This window comes from Camelus bactrianus, chromosome 7 (assembly GCF_048773025.1).
Source record: "Camelus bactrianus isolate YW-2024 breed Bactrian camel chromosome 7, ASM4877302v1, whole genome shotgun sequence".
Taxonomy (NCBI): Eukaryota; Metazoa; Chordata; class Mammalia; order Artiodactyla; family Camelidae; genus Camelus; species Camelus bactrianus.
The window spans coordinates 40,944,138-40,964,090 of record NC_133545.1 but is presented as its reverse complement, the minus strand read 5'-3'; the positions used below and the strand labels follow the sequence as shown (position 1 = coordinate 40,964,090).

Below are 19,953 nucleotides of genomic sequence, written 5' to 3'. Positions count from 1 at the left end.
TCACCTTGTTACTTCATTCATAGGTATTTACACAAGTGAAATGAAAACAATATCCACACAAAGACTAGAAGTCCACAAATGTTCAGAATAGCTTTATTCACATGAACTAAAACCTTGGAAATACAAGACAGATGTCCATCAATGGATAAGTGGATAAACAAAATAGGGCATATTTATAAAAAAGATACTAGCAATTAAGGGGAACAGACTACTGATCCCCTAAAAATCATGCTAAGTCATAGAAGCCAGAAGCAAAGGAGCACAGACTATACGATGCCATTCATTTAAAATTCCCCAAATGTAAATTAATCTGTGTGGTGACAAAAAACAGATCAGCAGTGCTGGCCCAGGAGTGGCGGGAGGAGAGTACTGGAATGGGCATCAGGAAACTTGTGCGTGATGGAAACACTCTGTGTCTGACTGTGGTGATGATTTCATAGGTGGGCATTCTCATTAAAAGTGATCCAGTTGTACACTTTAAAAGGATGGAGTTTGTTGCCTGTAATTATACTTCAATAGAAGTGAATCAATTAAATGAATATCAACAGTGGGCTTTCACTCGAATCAGGTTTGTGGAAAAATTGAGCATTAGATGAAAGAAATGCCATATCTGGAGAAGAACATATATTTTAAAGCTTTAAAAAATAATTTTTGGACCAAATCAGGAATTTATTTTAAGGAAATCACAGGGGTGTTTATCTTAATATTATTTATAAAGGACAAATTGAAATGACCTAAGTGGTCAGGAAGGGAGATCAATTGAGTATATTATGGTATACGCATATGATATTCCATTACGCAGTCACTGAAAATAATTTTGTTGAACTGTATTTAATGCCATAGACATTTACAATACAGTAATGAATGAAACAAAATCTGGTTACCAAAATGTGTATATGGTAGGACCCCATTTTTTAAAAAATCATATTGCTAAATGCTTAGAAGTCTAGATGGCATACACTAAAATATTAACATTTACTTTCTCTTGGTGGTGAAATTATGGGTAATTTTAGTCTTTTTCTTCCTTCTCCTTCTTACTTTCTGCTTGAGGCACAATAAAGAAGCATGATGTGAACTGATAGCAATGTTTTTTTCCAAAAGCCTCTCAGCGACTCTAGGGGGAAGGAACCCCAGCGTGATCCTTCTACAAACACTGCTGCTTGGAGACGGTGAATGGGGAGCCCTGAGCACTGCTTTGACCCTTCCCTATACCGTTCCCACCCTCCGGAATGTAGGTGAGATCATAAAAGATGCAGTGTCAGGACAAATATGAGGAAGGCACTTGCTTCCCTCCCAGGCCCCCAGGCATGCCACAGACCCTCCTCTCAGTTTGCTCTCGCATCTTCTGGCCAAGAGGCAGGGGGAAGGACGGCCTAGTGATGCCCAGAACCACGGAGGCCTCTGGATGCACTGAATCCTCTATACCTTCCTTTGACCAGCACGAACCCAGAACAGCAGAGGACATTTTCTTAAAAGCTCCGCACTTACTGATACCACCAGGAGATTTTAAATCTGGTGCAGCCACCAACCCCTAGCTAATGGCAAGTCTAGTGACAGCCTCAGATGGGAAGATCAGCGTTCAATTGTAACACCGCCACGGTCCATCTGGGGTCCCTGTGCAGGAAGCTGACATCTGCCTGCGCTCCAAGTTTCTGACAGTTGGCCCGACCCAGAATCAGGACTTCGGTTTTAATTATAATCCCTGCCGTCCTTCTCCATTCTGCACGTGCACAGACCTGCAGTTGAGCCTGTCCTCCCCCATCCATGTACGAGCACTCCCCACCTCCAGGCAACCAGACCCCTTTATGGGTGTTTAGCCCCAAGTGTTCCTTCAGGTGACACTACCAGCCACATCCAGAAGTGTCCAGGTGGGGACACGATGCAGACCCATGTGACACATGTGCTCATGTCCCGATTTTGCCTCTGCTGGCTGAGTGACTCTGGCAGGTGACCTCACCGGTCTGAGCACCACCTGTAGCTAGTACTGTCCTTATGGATTTGTTCTGGAGATTACATGAGAGAAAGGAATTTATAAAGTGCTGTATAGTATATTAATCATTCCCAGGGAATTCAGATTCCATATGGCTTTTCTCCATGAAGTCTTCTTATACTTTTCTATGTTAAAAAAAATGTAGGCTAATAACACAAAACAGGGAAATATTTTTCAAAAACGAATTCTGCTAAGTTTTTCAAAAACTGAGTCTGTTAATTCTACCAGTTCTACAAAGACTTGATAAGCTCTTTCTAACCTCTCTCTCCTCCCACACATACACCTTATATCTATCGATGAGCTATGACTGATACCAAAACAAACCTGTTTTTCCTTAGAGACGGTGGGTAAAGGAGGGGAGGATTTACGACGGCGATAGGAGGGTAAAACTGAGGACACCCTGCAGATTATTAAACGTCAAGGAGTATATGGAGAGTGAGGGAAGCAGAGGGTGGGATATGGCCAATGGGGTCTCCGCATCTGAGGACTGGGCTGAGGAAGAGAAGCTTACGGAGTAGAATGAGGAGTGGGCACCACCGTGGGCAGCAGCTGGGTGATGACTGGAGTGCGATACGGGGTTTTCTCTGGTACTGTTTTGTGGGATTCTCTAACAATTATTGCTTATGTTCTCCACCTGTTTTACTTACTGTTAATTGTGTAGCAAATCACTTCAAAATTTAGTGGCTTAAACTACAATCATTTAATATTTCTCAGTATTCTATGGGATGACTGAGTTAACATGTTTCGTGTGGGGCACTGGGATGCCTGGAAGGCCCAAATGGCTGGTTATTAATTAACCAGACGTCCTCTCTACATGTTTGCTTAAGCTTCCTCATGGCATGGCAGCCAGGTTCCAAGAAGATGCATTTCAAGGATGCAAAAGCATATGTTGCCAATGCTTTCTAAGGCTTAGACCTGAAGTTAGCGTAGCATCACCTTCACCACATTGTTTTAAAACAGATCACAAGGCAGCCCAGATACAAGGGAGGGGACTACATAAGCCCATGAATACAAGGAGGTATTGGGGACCACTAAAATAGCAGTCTACCAAGCGGAAGTGACCCTGAGGGGAGGGAGAGATTCCAAAGGAATTGGAGGAAACTCTGGGGTGTGGTGGATATCTTTTTCTATTGGTTGTGGTGATGGCTTCATAGGTGATCTACATCGGTGAATCTTCAATTAATAATCAAACCAAGGGTCGAGGGGTATAGCTCAAGTGGTAGAGTGCATGCTTAGCATGCACGAGGTCCTGAGTTCAATCCCCAGTACCTCCATTAAAAAAGAAAAAAATCAAGCCAAGAAGGAAAAGAAAAAAGGGAATTTCATTCGAGCCAAATTGAAAATTATAACCTGGGGAAACAGACTCTCAGAAAGCTCTGAGAACCATTCCACCTGTTAGAAGTCAAAGACATAGTCACATACATTTTGGAGACACGAATTGTACATCAAAATGACATACTGTTAGTTCACATAAAGGTCACCAAGGATACATTGTCCAGGTAAGCATGTACAAAGTGAGGATTGAGTCACCATAACCCCCTGCAGAGTTGGGAGAGAACACTGTTCTTCTAAGTGACATTTGTTAGCGTCAGAAGAACGGAAAAAACATTGATCTTCACAGTCAAGCAGGCACTCCCATGTCTGAGGAGCTCTGGTTAATGTGAAATGCAGATGCACCCTGCACGTCAGGGACGGGGGAGGAGGCCCAAACAGACCCAGAGAGAGAAGCTTATGTTTACATTTTCCTGTCCTGCCTGAAAATATAAATTTTATTTCCCTATAATATATATATATTTATATATATATATCAAACATCAAATTGTACACCTTACTGTATACCAATTATACCTTAATAAAGCCATATTAGAAAAGAAAGTAATCTCCTTACAGACCAGAGATCTATTTCAGTAAATTATGGTATATCCGTTAGATGGAATAATGATGGACATGACAACAAATGAAACAAAGCAGTATGAAATTCTGTGCGGGCTGAAAATTTTGTGAAAAGGTGTATGTATTGGCAAAGCTGGAAAAGCATATGCAAGATGAGGGAGAATACCACGGATTTTCCCCTTTAATTGTCTAAGTGTTCTGCTATAATGTTGCTGTATTTTTCTCTAGGTTTAATCTCCCTATCCTTTTATTTTGCACGCATTTAGTTATCTACGCGTCAGGCCTCTCCAGCTCCTGCCCAGGCAGTGTCAACCCCGCGTCCGTCCGTCTAAAGCGCTTTGTTCCTGTGTGGGTCACTCCTGACGCCGGGCCACTTGTACTGGGCTTTAGATGGGGACAGTCGGTGCCGCCGTGGGGCGATTCAGCGCTTCTGGGCGCGTCAGTCCTAATAGCAGGCCTGCTCCCTCTCCCACCTTGAGCTGTCACACCTGCAGCTGTCACACCTGCTCCCAAACCTCAACAAGTTCTATTTCACAATTGTTTCCTTATTAGTCACTCACTTCCCACTTCCCTTTGCTGAGGCTTTCCTATCAGACCCACCGGTTGGGCAAGCTCTGTGTGTCTGAATCACCGCCAGGCCTCCAGCTCCCTGACTGCCTGCCCCAGCTGCTCACCCACCGCTTAGCAGAACCGTACGAGGCTTCATTTACCTCAGCGGCATCTGAAGATGGGAAACAGCTACTGCCGGTGTCAGCTGCAGCATTTCCCTCCTGCCCCTCCATCTCTCTCCCTCCTTCCTGACACATTATCTTTTCACAAAGAAGCTACTTGGGGAAACATGCTATTAGTCTTTCCTGGGTGTCACACAGTCACAAAGGCAAATTTTCCAGGGAGATGGGCTCAGCAGGCCAGTGCCCAGAAAAGGGGAGAGAAGGGAGTTGGGCCTTTTAGTCACGTCCCATTGGCTCCAAGTGCCCACTTTACCCGCCCGGATGGTGCTCACTGCTTAAGGTCAGTTCTGTCTGGCAGGATGATGAGCATGGACAGATAGGCGATGGCAGGCTGGTATTTACGGTCTCGTGGGCCAAACGGCTGTCTGCAGCCGCAGAATGAAGCGAGGGCAGCAGGTCCGTGATGAAGGATCGCAAACCAGAGCCAGAGAGGTGCCTGCCAAGTCCCTGTCGCCTGGTGACAGAAGGGTGGGGTGGAGCGCGAGTGTGCTGGGGATGCAGGGGTGCCACACCTGTCCCCATTACTGCCGCCATGTGCTCTGTTGGGAGCCCCTTGACTGTGGCAGGCAGTCTGACGTCTGTTAAATTGCTCCTACCCTGGCCATGCTAAGACTCAATCTGAAACAAAAGAATGGCTCAGATGCTGTCAAATTGATTTGTTCTTAAAATGGGACTTGTTTTTGCTTTGCGCAGAAGGCCTGTCAGTTCCAGCCAGGGCAGCCCAGGCGGCTCCTGGAGAAAATGCTGGTCCTCTCCAGGGCGCAGGGCAGGCTAGCCTCTGGCAGCTGCTTTCCTGGTCTTACCAGCCCCTGCATTCTCCCTGCAAGCAGCCTTTCAAAACCATCTTTTCTCTTATATTTCCCTGCTTACCCTCTGCCTCTCTCACTGTCTTTTTGACTCTCTGCTTTAAGTTTGCATGAAACTTTTTGCTGAAATACATCTTGCCAGCTACACCTGCTGTTTAATCATTCAAATGCTGGGGTACAGTCTGACGGAGAGATGTCCAGGAACATGTGATGATCGCCTGTGCAGCAGCCGGGATCCTCTGCCCCTTCTCTCCTCTCCCGCCTTTCCCTGGTCCCTATCTGGCAAGAAAATGCAGGCACGTCCGGGTACAGGTGCCCTCCCCACCTCCATCCTCCACCAGTCCCCCCTCCCCTCTGCTTCCCCTGATCTCCCCCACACCATCCTGGAAGGAAATGGAGTACCAAAAAGCCTTTCCTTTTCCGGGTTCATGGTTTGCATAATAAAAAGTTTCCTATCTGTCCATCCTATTATTATCCAAATATACAGTATTTCAAAACAATAGGGAAAAAGTTGCCAAGTTGGACCTTCAGTGATTTAAAATTACATTTATGCCTCATCCAGAAAGCTTTTTTTTTTTTTTACAAGCAACTGAGTGCCTTGAGGGAGCTAGATTTATACATCCAGCTTATTTTTTAAGGTTAAAAAAATGCTAACTATAATATAAAAAAGTGATGATGCTTGAAATCCCTCAGAAATCCCAAGCACTGGTCATAAAGATTTTGGACTTTATTTCACTTTTTACGGATTCAGAAACTGAAGGACAGATAGGACTCAACTCTTCTGAATTCTAGACCTTTGCTGGTCCCCACGAGGTGGTGGGGTCCTTGAAGCTAGAATCTGTCATGTTGAAACACCCTTGCAGCACCATTCAGTCTGGCACACAGTAGGGACCCAAGAAAGATCTGTTTATTTATTAATAAATGACTGGAAAGGGGCAACTATATCAATATGCTCAACGTGGGCACTTTTATTAGGATGATTTATTTAATAAACGTATGAATCTGATATTCCTCCCATATTTCAGTCACCTCGGAGGAATCAGCAAATGGCCATGGACAGCAGGGCTGGACAGCAGGGCTGGACAGCAGGACTAGACAGCGGCAGCCAAATTACACGTGTTTCTCAAAGGGGCACTGTTTTCACATATGGCATCAATCCCTGGGAGTTTGTGAGACAGGACCATTTGTACAATCTTACAGAGATCTGACTGCTTTCACCAGAAGGCTTGCTCTGGAGCCCTAAAGGATGCAGGTTCGGGTGTGTTGACCCTGCCACGTGGCCCGACTGAAGGAGGCCACGGTGTTGGGTGTTGGGGTAGCCTGGGACTCTCCGCCCGGGCCGCGTGTTAGTATCACCTGTGGGGAGCTTCTTAAGAAATCCCTATTGCCCAGGTCTCTCCCTGGACCAATTACATCAAGATCTCTGGAGTGGAGTCCAGGGTCACATTTTAAAGCTTTCTAGAGAAGTTTCCAATGCATCCAGAGTGGGCATCTCTGGAAAGCCATGGGGAGAATGAGACACAGAGAAGGAGAGGTGGGAGGAAACAGCTCCCTCCTGTCTCCTATGAGCTCTGAGTTTGCATGCAGCCAGTAGTGCTGCTCAAACTTTAATGTGTACACAGATCACGGATCATGATTGCTGAAATGCGGATTCTCAGTCAGTAGATCTGGCTGGGGCCTGAGATTCTAGAACACATTCTGGCTACCCAGAATCTCAGAATTCCCTTCCCACCTGGTCAGAAGCTGATTTCCAAGGCCAGTGTGGAGCTCTTCCTTGGATCCATCCTCCCAAGGGTGGGCTACACTCCTAGAGAGCTTTCTGACTGATCTGAGTTGTGGCTAAGGGCAGCCTTTGTTGGTCATGGATGGAGCTTGGATGCAAAAGTCTCTCTCAGTGCAAGATGGAACCAGGGGTGGAAGGAGAGGTGGGACAGGCCGTATGCTGGGGGTGTCCAGTTGTACTCTTGCCCCAGGGCCCTACTGATGTCAGGGACAAACCTAGTGCCTGGACCTGATGCCCAGCCCATGTAGGGAAGGACTGACATAGCTGAAGGTGGGCTGCGTTTCAAGACTGCAGGTCACTCTGGACTTGGAGACCCCACCTCACATGCAGTGACCACAGGGAAAGCATTGCTACTGCACTGAAAAAAGGCCAGTGGGTTCCTGATCTTTGGAAGTCCTTTCTCTGCCTTGGTGGAAGCCAACTTAGACTGTGAGGGTGGCAATATTCCCATCCCTGCCTCCCAGCTGACCGATTTTCACTCAAACTCAAAATGGCCCGCCTTCTGGAAAGCGGCCTCTTTGTCCTGGAAAGCCAAAAATTAAAGCTTCACTGTAGAAATCACAGTGCTGGAACTTTTTTTCAATAGTTTAGTGTCACTGAAAAACTCCTGAGATTTGATAAAGAATTCATTATATAGGAGTAAAAAAAAAAAAAAAATTGCAAAAGGAAAGAACAAGAGTCTATTTGAATTTCTCTTTCTGTGAAATACAGCTGGTGGTAATACACGCCCCTAAGTCTTACTTGCTGAGTACGTCAGAGCATCCACAAGTCTTACAAAGGAAGATTCTGGAAAACAGCATTGCTGCACCCTTATCCTTGCTGGGCCAGTGACGAGAGGAGATCATTCAGAGCCCCAGTTTTTGGACTCTCTGCCTGTAGCTGTGAAACACTGCTTTCCTTCTATCCACCCCCATGCCGCCCCCGCCCCTGCCAAGTTCTTTCCTGGGCCTCACGTGGGCGCCATTATGGTTGCTTTGTTCACAGCATTTAAATATTCCCCTTACCTAGAAGTCTGCCCTCATTCTGAGTCTTCTGTTCTTGCAGGATTATCTTTGGAATTGCATGTAAGATAAATTCTTGACATTCCTCTTAACTGCATGTAAAATAAATTCTTGCCTTTCCTCCACTAGAGAGAGAGAAACACAGCAACAGAGGAAGAATCTAAACAGCCTTCAAGGTCAGGCAGGGGGGAAGGAGATAATCTTTATCTCCTCCGAGATCAAAATAAGAGGCAATTAATTTACTCGCCTGTGCAAGGGGCTGTAGGTAGACATTGAAAGAACTCCAGATAATGAGGCTTTCTGAAGTGGGGGATGAATTACCCAGGTGGCATAGCGTCTCCCGTCTCCTTCCCTTGAGGTATTTGGAAGCTGGAGCAAAAGCCGAGCAGGACAAGTGCCGATTGGCTTGCAGGGAGAGATGATTAGCCTCCTGTCTGCTCAGGCAGACAATGGGAGCAGCTAGAGGAATAAAATCAGTCTTTCTCCTTCTTTCTATATCTTCTCAACCAACTCAGATAAACTGGGCCAGCCGTAATGAATACCTTGCCTTGTATATTTCCAAAATACTCGAATGTTTAAGTTGGTTCTTACAGCGGTAGCTCCAGGAGTTAGATGGGAAGCGCACACACTGCTATCGTCACTGAAAGAGGGGACCAGAGTCAAGTGAGATGCCTGCGCCCACACAGCTGGTCAGTTAGCATCAGGGCTGGGACTTGGCCAGGTTTCACGATACTTTGCGTTTCTCCACTGATGCTGGAAGACTCTGAGTCTTGTGAAGTCTTAGGGATTGGTGGGGCTTAGATTGCATTTCTGAAATTTGTCAAAACGGAAATAACATGGACTTCCCACCTTATCTCCTTGTTAACGTTTGGCTGGAGGGTGGGATGGTTTGACTACTAACTAGCCTTGTTAGAATTGACATAAACCTCAGATGCAACTATGTTGGAAAAAACAGAGAGAGAGCCCATGCTCGCTGTCCTCTGCCTAACTGCATGGTCTCCTTAACTGTGAAGCAGTGTCCCACGGGCTTGACTCCAAACCAGAAAACTCCAGGGAACATACTGTTAGGAAGTGCCAGCCTCACTGGAGGCAGAGAGCCCAGATGATCTGATTACAGCTTCATCAGCCCAACTTGAATCCTGCATGGCTCCTTTCCTTAAGGAATTCAGAGTAAAACTGAATTTTAAAGAATAATGGAAACCTCTTTATATCTCTCCTACAGATATGAAGTCAAAGAAGGGAGTAGCCAACTTTCTGTACTCAAAGGGTCTTTCCCGGGCAGTGGAGGGTCGGGGAGTGGACCCACCAGGGAGATCAGCTGCCAGTAATCAATTGGAAAATGCCCCTGACTGCAGCCGTCACTTATTCTTGTTTTAAGGTACAGGCTTGTTACAAAAATGATAGGTGTAGATCTGCAGTGTCTGTGAAAATCAGAAAAATAAATATTGAGTGTTTCATGGTATTTGTAGACATGAAAAAACAAAAGAGTTCTTAAGACGTCTGTGGGAAGTGTCAGTCTGGGATTTGAGACAAAGGGGTTATATTTTTCTGTTTTAAATTTTTGGTTGCATGCTGTATATACATCACATAGATGCACACACACGTTTGCGTGTGTATGTGTGTGTAAATCCCTCAGACATACACCTTTTCCTATATAAATAATCAAATCTGTGTGTGCCTATATATTTATACATGCCGTATAAATTAAACATGCACACAGGCTTTAATGTATCAGGGCTCAGCAGCATTTAGTTTCAGCAATTTTTGTTTTGTTTTGTTTCCAACAGAATTATGGCACCTTTAAATTTTACCCCTTTGGAACAGAAGGTGTGGGGCTCCTGGCTAGAACACCAAACGGTTTGCACTCTCTCTCTCTTTTTTAATCTGAGGGAGGAAGGAAGAAAGGTAGAAAGGAAGGAAGGGTTTTACCGGAGTTAATTGGGTGCTAGGGGTATCTAGAAAGCGACTTGCCTCTCACAGGGAAGGAAGAAACAGAAACTGGAGGGGAGAAAGTCCTGCTCCCATTTCCTGCATCGTTAAGAACCTACCTCTTGAAGTAAGTTGGTACAACCCTTCTGCAGGGCATGTTTGTGATATACATCCACTTTGACCCAATTCTTCTAGGAATTTATCCTAGGGAAGCAATTGGATGAGGGTGCAAGATGGGAGTGTTGGAATGCACATTAGTGACAAATTGAAGAACTGGAGACAACAAAATGTCAAGCCAAGACATTGTTTACTGTCTGTTAAAATAGATCACAAGACATCCCCACTTCGGAATAATGAGCTGCCATTCAAATGGTGATGATCCATGTTTCTTGCCTGGAAAGATAAAGAGTTGATTTCAGTGAGTGTCGCCCATGTGGCAGGTGCTTTACATGTATTGTCTGATTCAGAGCTCATAACCACTCCTTAACTTGGGTATTATATTACTTATTTTATAGATAAGGAAACTGGCCTGAGGTTAAGTAGGCCCAAGGTCACAGATTTAATAAGCTGTTGTCGAGACAAACTTTAGAGCCCAGTGTCTAAACATCTTTGTGAAGATGCCCATGGCACCTTTTTGAATGAAACAGAGAAACCAAAGAAATATAAGGATGCCATTTGTACAAATACACACACCGAAAGAGAAAAGCAGAAGAGCTGGACAGATTGTGCAATGGTTAAAGTTTCCAGGCTTTGAAGTAAGAGAGTCGAGTTCAAATTCCAGCCCCACACTTACTAGTTTTATAAACTTGGGCAAGTAATTTGACATCTCCTGCACTTCAGTTTCCGTAATTATAAGAGGGATAATGTTGCCCATCTCATGAATTTGTTGTAAGGCTAGATAATAAATGGGAGCTGGCGTACATGCAGAGAGACATCAAGAAAGATGTTCACCTATGCATTCACAGTGCTCATATCACTGGGTAGCAATATTTAGGGGGGTGATTTTTCTTTTTCCTTGTTTCATTTTGTTTTTTGGGTTGTTCTTGTTTTTTGGCGGGAGGGAATTAGGTTTATTTATTTTCAGAGGAGTTACTAGGGATTGAACCCAGGACCTTGTGCATGCTAGGTATGCACTCTACCACTTGAACTATATCCTCCCCACCTTTTTCCTTTCTTCTTTTCTGTATTTCTTTAAACTTACTTCAAAAAGTTTCCATCATTTTATAAACAGAAAATCCAGTAAAGTTCTTTTCATTTTGGATGATGATGATCAGTGACAAAGAATGAGGACAAGGAGGAGAGGGGAGAGAAGATGAAGCTGGAGGAGGGGATGTACCATCATCTCCGCGTGATGTGCCCCTCATCGGCTCGGAGAATATTCTGCAGGAGGGAGGCAGGTCTACTCTTGGAGCAGGACTTCTGCTAAGACTGTTGTTACCAGGCCTGCCCCACCTTTCTGTGCCCTTTGCCAGATTCCTGCCTTCTCCGGGAGCTCTGCTCTTCCCTCTGGGGAGGGAAGGAGTCTGAAAAACGATTCACGCAAAAGTGTGACTCATCATGTGATGGGAGTCCTTTCAAAGTCTTTACATGAGAAAGAAGACATTCAGTGGAACTCTTGGCTGGTTGGAGGGAGACTAAATTTGTCTAACCACTTAAAGTTAGATTTAGTTTTAGATTTGGACGGAAACTCTTAGAATTATACCTACATTTTGACCTAGCAATTTTACTTTTAAGAAAGTATTCCAAAGAAATAGTCATAAGTACATAAAATGTTTAGCTGTATGAATATTCACTATAGTAGCTCTTTATAATAGAGAAAAGTCAAGACTTGCCTGCGTGTCCATCATTAGGGAGTTATATAAATTACATCAGTTCCTTTCAATGGAATACATGATCCCTTCTAAAAATGTTGTAGGAGTATATTTGTTGTTAGGGTGGAATGTTCCCAATATTATATTAAGTGAAAAAAGCAGGTCTCAAAATTAAATATTCCCACATAAAAAAAGAGAAGTATACCTTATACTAAGACTTTTGAAAATAGCAAAATGTTAGTATTTGTTCCTGAACTGTGATTATTTCCTTCTCTTTGTTTATTGAAGATATGTCACGGTAAGAAATAATGTTATTACAATTTTATTTTTTTAAGGCATAAGATTCCAAAGTATTCCCACACTACATGGCAGCATCCTATGTTGCTAACTTCACAAGGCCACGTGGCACATCTAATTTAGTATATCACTATGATTTTAGCACCTGGCACCATGCCTGACATGTAGAAGTTATTCATAGATATTTGTTGAGTGAATGAATGAAAGAATGGTAGAACAAATGTATGAACAAACCAAATGGTGGTAACAGTGTGCTCAAGATGGGAGAGAAACTCACAACAAACTCTGTATACAACTGCTTGACTGCCTCCATGTAATTTGATGGTTGAGCTCCACTGGATGAGACCCATTCATCTTTGAACTCCTCACAGTGCCTTGCTCATAGTAGGAGGAGCTCAACAAATGTGCATGAAACTATATGATGGTCTGTCTTCCTCCTCCTAGGATCATTTCTGCAGGCCTTCCTATAGCAGGTAAATGCATGTCCTGGTGGCAGGTCATGTGCAAGAACTGTAATAATGGCCATTACAGTAAGAAGCTGTGCTAGTTGGGGTTATGTTTGTCATAAAGGAACAGAAAGAAGCAAAGTAAAAATGGCTTTTGAAAGAATAAAACGTTTATTTCTTTCTAATGTTCAAGAAATCTAGGGACAGATAACTTGGAGTTGGAAGAGAGCTATCACATGTCTTCTATCTTTTTACTCTGCCACAAGTGGCTTCCATTCCCAGGGTCACCTCATGGTCCAAAGTGGCTCCTGTGGCTCCAGTTATTTCATCAGCATTCCAGCAAGCAGGAAGGAATAAGAGAAATACATGTTCTTTTTCCAGAAGCTGCATATATGCCCTCCACTTACATTCCACTGGCCAGGACTTTTGTCAAGGGGGTCTGATAAATGTAGTTTTTGTTCTGGGTAGCCTTGTTCCTAGCTAATAATTGGGGGTTCTCTTCCTGTGGAAGAAGAGAAGAACTGATACGGGGAAGCAACTGGCCGCTTCTGCCACTGAAGTGTCTTCAGTCATCCCATCACTAGCCAACCTGAGTCTCATCAAATGTGTGGCATCTGTGATGACATAGGGAAAGTCACCCCAACAGTGGTTTACAATTAACCAAGAGCTTGGAGCTGCTGCTGATAAACACCGCCCCAGGGATGATACACTTCTCTAGTTGCCCCTTAACGACACATTCCCATTTCCCGCACAGTCTCTGCTATTGTCAGGGGGGTGACCCAGTCACTACTCTCTGCTTAGCAGAGCTGGACCATAAAGTGCAAGTCAGCATCTTTCCTGCTGCTGCAATTGCTTATGTCCTGCAGATCCTGGCTGACTGCAGCATTCATGTCATCAGAGAAATCAAGAAGTAGCTGTGAGGGATTCTAATTATATCAGCATGGAAAGAAACAGAACAGGCCAAAGTTTCAGAGTGCCTCTTTAGGGTATTTGAGTCACCCTCTTGAGGCCTTGGGGGTGCTGCCCTTTCTGACATCACCACGGGACTGGCAAGCCGCTAGATCTGCAAGTAGAAAAGCAATGATTGGCCACTTTAGAGCAAAAGGAAAGGAATAGTTCTTTTTTTCATGTGGAAGTGATAAGAAGCAGGTAACAATAATCATCCTGTTAGCAGCTACCATTTAGTTAAGTACTGTGAAAGCCCTTGCCAGCATCCAAGACAGCCTGCAGTGATCCTTGCTTCCTGGGATTCATGCCCTTGAATAGTCCCCTCCCATAATGAGTCAGGGCTGACCTATATGACCAGTAGCATACAGTGGAAGTGGTGATGTGTGACTTCTGAGTCATAATGGGCATTGCAACTTCTGCCTTGGCCTCTTGGATTGATTGTTCTGGGGGAAGGCAGTCACCATGCTCTGAGGACACTCTAGCAGCCCTACAATGAAGCCCATGTGGAGAGGAACCGGGGGCCCTTGCTAAGGACCAGCACCAACCTATCAGCCACGTAGTGAGCAATCTTAGAAGTGGATCGTCCAAGCCCCAGGTTAGCTTTCAGATGACTGCAGCCCCAGCTGATATCTGAGAAATCACTAGCCAGGACCACCCAGCTAAGCCATTCCTCCATTCCTGACTCTCAGAAATGATGAGGTTTAAAAATGTTTATTGGTGCTTTAAGCCATTACGTTTTGGGGTCATTTGTTATGCGGCAATGGATAACTAACACAGCCTTTATACATGATTGTTTCATCATGAAGACATTGTAAAGGCATTATTATCTCCATTTTACTGATAAGGAGACTGAGGCTTAAAAAGGTTAGTAATTTTCCTAGAGTCTGAGCAGCTGGTGGAAGCAAAGTTGGGACTCCCATTTAGCTGTGCATGCATGAAACCAGTACGCTGAACAACTGTTCATGACACTGCATGCCATGTGGACCCACCTAGGATTTCCAGAAAGCCCAGACACTGAGAAAAGTCAAATGTCCCCAGATGAACTGAGTGGTCTCGTGACAGTGAAGTTTACATGCTAACATTCAGGATTATACAGGTCCAACAGACAGCTGTTAATCCATGCTCTAAAATGCACAGCCCGTTTGAAACTCTAGGGCGTGATTATGTTGTGAAAAATCAGTCAGCTTACTCCAGGGAGTGCCTGCCAAGAGAGCCCCCGTGGAGGTCCTTGGGGTGCAGAAAGGTTCCCAAATTCCCAGCAAGAGTTTGGACAGCCTTAATACCAGTGCCCTTCTGGGCCTCACAACCTGATGTGGTTTGGAGGTTGCTGATATTTACAACTGTCTGAATACAGAGAGCAGGGATGCAGTCCATGGCAAGGAATGTGGAATGAGATAATGACCATTTGCCCTTCACTCTCTTCCTGTGATGGGTCAGTTTTCATTTAACAGCTTGGCAGCCTGCCAGTTTGCTGAGGGGGCCAAATATGACAAGTGCCTACTTGTCAGCAAAGGAATGTGAGCCTGCCTCTGAAGTCACATCAAGTAATGAGCTTCTTCTTCTTTTTTTTTTTTTTAACTGAAGTATAGTCAGTTTACAATGTTGTGTCAATATCTGGTGTACAGCATGCTTTAGCCATACTTACACATACATATGTTCGTTTTCATATTCTTTTTCATTATAGGTTACTACAAGGTATTGAATATAGTCCCCTGTACTCTACAGTAGAAACTTTTTTTAACCTATTTTATACATAGGAGTTAGTATCTGCAAATCTCAAACCCCCAATTTATCCCTTCCCACCTCATTTCCCCTCTGGTAGCTGTAAGTTTGTTTTCTATGATGTCTGTGAGTCTGTTCCTGTTTTGTAAATAAGTTCATAAAAATATGGAACTCCACAAATTTGTGTGTCATCCTTGCGCAGGGGCCATGCTAATCTCTGTCTCGTTCCAATTTTAGCGTATGTGCTGTTGAAGCATAAGTACTGGGCTTCTGAGCTCTTCTCCTGGACTAACTGGTTGACATCTGTCTCATTCTGGCCAGAGCCCTCACTGAGAGACCCGCGGCCATTTGATGGAGGCTAGTCTAGTGGAAGCTTCTGGGCCTGCTGTCCTGTTGGCTCGGAACAGGGATTCCCAGGGATGAAGGGAAGAGAGAGCCTTGTCTTTGTTCTCCAGGCACCCCCATTGTGCACACTGCAGATGCAGATCTGTTCTGGCAACCACACAGGCAGCTGAGCAAATACATGAAGAAGAGAAGTCTCTTTCTGGAGAATGAAACAGAATTCATTATCTCCTTTTAGCTCTCTCAAACTTTCCATTCTGTGGCTTGTGCCAATGTGCCCCTGAGCTTAAGACTTTGGCATCCGCATTGACTGCTTCCTCCTTTCAGCCCTTCAGACTGAGCCAGTCATCCAGGCTTGTCAACTGTGCCTTCAAAGTATCCCAGGGTGATGTCCTCTGCATTTCTGCTTTGCCTTTGGATCGTCACTCAGATGGGTACCGGGGCCCAAATGTCTCTTTCTTTCAATAGCTCTAAACTACCTACTGCAGTGACTCCAAATTTGGTCATCTACCTTTCAAGACTTTGTAAAATTGGTCTTTATTTTCCAAAGCTCTCCAGCGCTAGTCCTGCCACATACACACACGCACACGTGTGCACAGACACATACCCACGCTCCTGTGTGTGCACACCACGTCCTGGACTGTCACCCACATTTTATTGCCTCCTCTACAGTTTTGGATGTTCTTTGTGATCCTTTCTTTTCTGGTTTAACCCATCCTATAAGGGAAACTTGTCTGCCACCTCGGATGCCAGTCCCAGTAATCTCTCTTTTCTCTATTTCCACAGGCTGTTATTTTCAGAGACAAGCCACACCTCTGTGGTAGCTGCATGTTCCAGCTCCCTCAGGCTTCTAGAATCCCTCTGCACTCCAAACATCTTGGGGAAAACAAAACCAGAACTGACTGACAGTAACGCACAGCCCTGAGGGCCCAGCTCACAAACGCTGCTATCCAGAGCCACAGTCCTAGGGCCTCATCTGCGGAGACTCATGGTTTGCTGGGCAGAAGGAGGAGCGCCCGCTAATTGGTTACGACCACAGAGATCAACCACAGAAACTCCCAGTAAGACAGGTAGGATAAAAAGCAACAGAAGGCTGGGAGAGAAGACAGTCGTGTGGTAAGTGGTGCTGGATGTGATTAGAAGTGGCAACGGGAGTTATGAGCAGCAGACACATTGCAGTGGAGAAAAAGTCGATGATGAAGTGACAGAAGATATCTGTGGTCTGTGGGGGTGGCGACAAGTGCTCTCTCTCTCTTTCCCTCCCCCTTCCTGCAGCAGTCCTTAGAAACAAGGGAGATTCTGGGGAAAGCAGCAGCCTCCTGCCCTGCCCTGAAGGCATGGGTCAGCCGCTGCCAGGGAAGTCAGCTTGCGGAGCACCTGGCAACAGAGCTGATATGACCACCTCTGCAGTGATCTGATCCTACAGGGACCAGGCAGGTCATGTGACTGTGCAAAGTAGGGCAAGTAAGAAGGATAGAGAGGGGTAGGGACCACAACAAATGGAAGAGCACACTTCATCTAGAGGCGTCGTAGTGCACATGTAGATACTGGGCAGGCCAAACAAGATGTGTACTTGGGACAAACACAGCCCACAGGCACCCTGCGTGTCACCTCTGCTTCCCTCGGTGTGTGTGCGACACGAGGACTGATGATGGGAATGATGGCGCTGAACTGTTACCTGCTGGTTAAGCTCTTTCAGACGACCAGAACTAGCGTGATCTGATGGGGCTATTGTAAGTGGATCTGGGGAGGTAAGCTAGGTGACATGGCTTCACCAGCCACAGAGCCTGCTCAGCGATCAATCAGGAATCATTGCAGCTCCTATGGCTCCACAAAACTCTAGAAGGTCAACAGTGGAGGGACCTGAACATCTTATTGGTCCCTCAGTAGCAGCCATTTTTGGCTTAAAGGCTCTGCCACAGTTGCAATTCTCCTGCGTTACCCTATGACTTTCAGCTTTCCTTCATTTACCTCTTGGTTTCTGCTTATTCCTGACTTACATGACTTCATAACAATTGCTTATTCATGACTTGTCTTCCAAGTACCTACCCACCTCCATCAGCCAGCTTCCCCTTCGCACTCTCATTGGCCAGGACTGGGCCACCAGAGCTGCAAGACAAGCTGGGAAATCAAGTACCTAGCTCTCCATCTAGATGGACAGCATCTTGTTTCTTGTGCGTAGGGATTTTCTCACACTGTGTGTACACCAATATATTCCTAGTTCGATGCGTCATACAGCATTGGACATCTTAGGCAGGAAGTGTGAGATAACAAGAAAGTACAGAAATAAGTGTAGCTCTTGTCGGCTGAAATAAAATGCAAAACCTAAAAGGTGAGAGTTATGTTTTATTCAGTGGATTTTCTTAGAACTCAAGCCCAGGGCACAGCATCTCAGATCACTCTAAGTAACCTTTCCAAAGTGGCAAGGTAGAAGCCAGGATATATGACTTTTGGCATCAAAGGCCAGGTGGTCAGAGCATAAAAAGATTACTCTTAATTAAAGAAAACCAGTGTTTCAAGTTAAGGAATTTAGCACTTTTCTATGTGTGGGAAGGTGCAAAGTCCTGGGCTCATTGAAATCATTCCTTTGATAGGCACCTAGCTGTGTAGGGCCTGTATCCTGTTCTGCATCCTGCCTCCCCTCATGGGGCACTGCTGGGACGGGCTGCCTGCTTGTCTGCATTCTGAGTTCCCTCCGCTCACTGTCAGAGTGGTGGCAGCAGCTGATGACTTGATGGTTACAGCACTCTTTGTTTACCGATACGGCTGGCAATATTTTTCATTTACACTCTGAATACCAGCTTCATCATATACTGACTCTGTAATCTAAAAACAATTAACCTTACTGAACGTCTTTCCCTTGCCAGGTGAAAGAGAGTACCAAATACCTCCCTTGCTGGGTTGCTGTAAGGATTAAATATGGCAATGTTTTTACACTTCCTAGTCCTGAAGAGATACCCCCAAATGGTAACAATTTTATTGTGGTGCGCTGCCTTCTGTTTGATGGACATGTGTGGTAGGGGGACATCTTAGTAGAAGAGAGTAGAGCGTAAAGGTCAAAAGCACAGGCCCTGAAGTCAGGCTGTTGGGCCCAGACCCATCCTCTACCACTTACTGTGTGACCTTGGAGAAGTTACTTGGCCTCTCTGAGCTCCAGTTTCCCTATCTGTAAACTGTAGATAATAATAGAACAAATTTCCTAGGGGTGCATTTGGAAGAAAAGACGAGAACGTGCCCCTAAAGCACTGGGCACTGTACTGGGCACAGAGCTTGCACACCGTGAGTGTTGGCCATTATTAATATTGATTGCTCTTTTTTCTCCCTTGGCCCAGAACTAACACTTATTGAACCAGAAGAGCAAATGCCTTGCCATTGAAATTCCTTAAAAGCAAATAGTCTGCAATCATGTAAAATACACACACTATTATAACTGGAAGCAGCAGCAAACCAAGACTGAGGTGTTGGGATGAGATGATCTGCCGTGGATTCAACCAATAAGAGGGTCCACTGTCTGTAGTGAATTGTTTAAAATAATTTAAAAAAAAACCCAGTATGATTAAAAATTGCTCCGCTTTTGTTTTCTGGGTTCTTTTTTTGGTAGTGATGGGGGGTGCGTGAATTAGGTTTATTTATTTATTTTTGGAGGAGGTGCTGGGGATTGAACCCAGAACCTTGTGTGTGCTAAGCGTACACTCTACCACTTGAGCTATACCCACCCCTTAAATTGCTCTGCTTTTGATTGTCACCATGTGGCAACATTACTAAGCAACGTAAGTGATAAAATAGCGTCCCCCTTCCATGTTTGCTAAGTTTCTAAAGGATGGCCGCTATTAGTTTCAAGTTAGCACATTGTTATTACTTATCCTTTAATAAATACTGTGTTCTACTGGAGAACTCCCAGATACACAGTCAGCCGCCGACATGCCCAGGCTCAGGTGCTCACAGTTTGGAATCCCTTCATTTTGTCTCCAACCCCTACAGCCCTGCATACTCCTGGGGCAAAACAATAGACTCAGAATCAAGGATGAGAGCTCAGGGCCTGTAAAGACAAAGAAGTGAAACCTGAGTTACTTCAGTTCTGCGTGATTTCAGGGAATTTGTCTTCAATTTAAAGTTAGAACAGTTGGCGGGAGGGCACAGCTCAAGTGGTAGTGTGTTCACTTAGCATGCGTGAGGTCCTGGGTTCAATCCTCAGTACCTCCTCTAAAAAAACATAAGTAAACCTAATCACCCCCACTCCCCTGACTAAATAAA

At 44.9% G+C, this 19,953-nt stretch overlaps 1 non-coding gene across 1 annotated transcript; it reads right to left on the bottom strand.

Moving 5' to 3' along the window:
* Positions 1–15,514: 15,514 nt before the first annotated feature.
* On the bottom strand, positions 15,515–15,620 carry LOC123613470 (U6 spliceosomal RNA). The gene has a single exon (XR_006720828.1). It is a non-coding gene; the product is annotated as a U6 spliceosomal RNA (small nuclear RNA).
* Between the last annotated feature and the right edge of the window lie 4,333 nt (positions 15,621–19,953).